Source organism: Eptatretus burgeri, chromosome 3 (genome assembly GCF_056783735.1).
Source record: "Eptatretus burgeri isolate ZD-2024b chromosome 3, Ebu_testis_v1, whole genome shotgun sequence".
Taxonomy (NCBI): domain Eukaryota; kingdom Metazoa; phylum Chordata; class Myxini; order Myxiniformes; family Myxinidae; genus Eptatretus; species Eptatretus burgeri.
In genome coordinates this window covers 5,646,774-5,647,878 of record NC_140963.1, presented here as the reverse complement: position 1 = coordinate 5,647,878, position 1,105 = coordinate 5,646,774, and positions in this window count along the sequence as shown.

Sequence of the window (1,105 nt, the reverse complement as noted above, 5' to 3'; positions counted from 1 at the left end):
AGCAATGAATGTTTTGGTGAAATAAATTAAAATTCTACCCCAAATATCACTTTCATTTGCATAGTTTTTTGTGACAATATGGGCAAATTAAGCCAGCTACCCCCAAAATGAACATTTTGACATCAATTTTTCAAAAATTTCTGGGAGAGCATACCCCCTCTCCCCTCTCTAGGAAAATCTCCTTTTTCATTTTTTCAAAAGTTCTGCAGTTTCACTCATGGGAGTATATGGGTCAGTCGACTTTGTTATTCTCTCTGTTTGTTTGTCTCTGTCTGTCTTTCAATCGCTGACAGGTCACATTTCTAAACCGATTGTCATGAAGCTTTTACCAAATTGTAGAGGTAGTCACAACTGAGAAGACATTTGACCTCAAAATCAATAGGCATCTTGAGATCGCATTTCTAAAATCATCATTTTTCATCCGACTTAATTGAAAGTTGAACAGGATTTGCATATTGTGTCACTGAATTGGGAAACCAACTATTTTTGATGTCAAAAGGTGAAAGGTGAAATGAAGGCCAAACTTTTAAAATCATCAATTTTCATCTGAAAAATAATCAATTTTCATCCAATTAATCTGAGATTTGATTAAGATCAATTTTGTTGATCAATTTGATGTATCCATGTCAACTTTTTTTCGATGGAGGGCAAGGGGTGGATTTTGCAAGTGTCATGCTAAGCATGGTGTGTATCTTGTTTGTTTGCGTTTGTCATGCTACTTCTCTTAAGGTTCTGTGCCGCCTACATCTTGACTTGCTACGTAGGATCAGCATGACCCCAATTCGTGCATAGTGGTGTTTTTATCTTTGCTGGTGGTCTTGGGTGGGTGGTGAAGGGCGGCAATGTAAATTCTCCATGTAAATGTGTTTCGTGTGTCGTTTCCTCCAGGTGGGAGAGGGTATTACAAGTCCCCACCATTTACAGTCATGTATTCTTGTCCCCACGTTTTCCATTGCAGTGACGTGTTTTCAATTCGAAGCAGTAGGTATGTTTTTGCTTCATGCATGTAGCCTGGATTTTTTTTTTGCCTATACACTTCCCAAATAAAGGTATGCATCAAAATAATGTGTTGCATGATTGGAACAAGATCGCCCAAAGGGCAGGT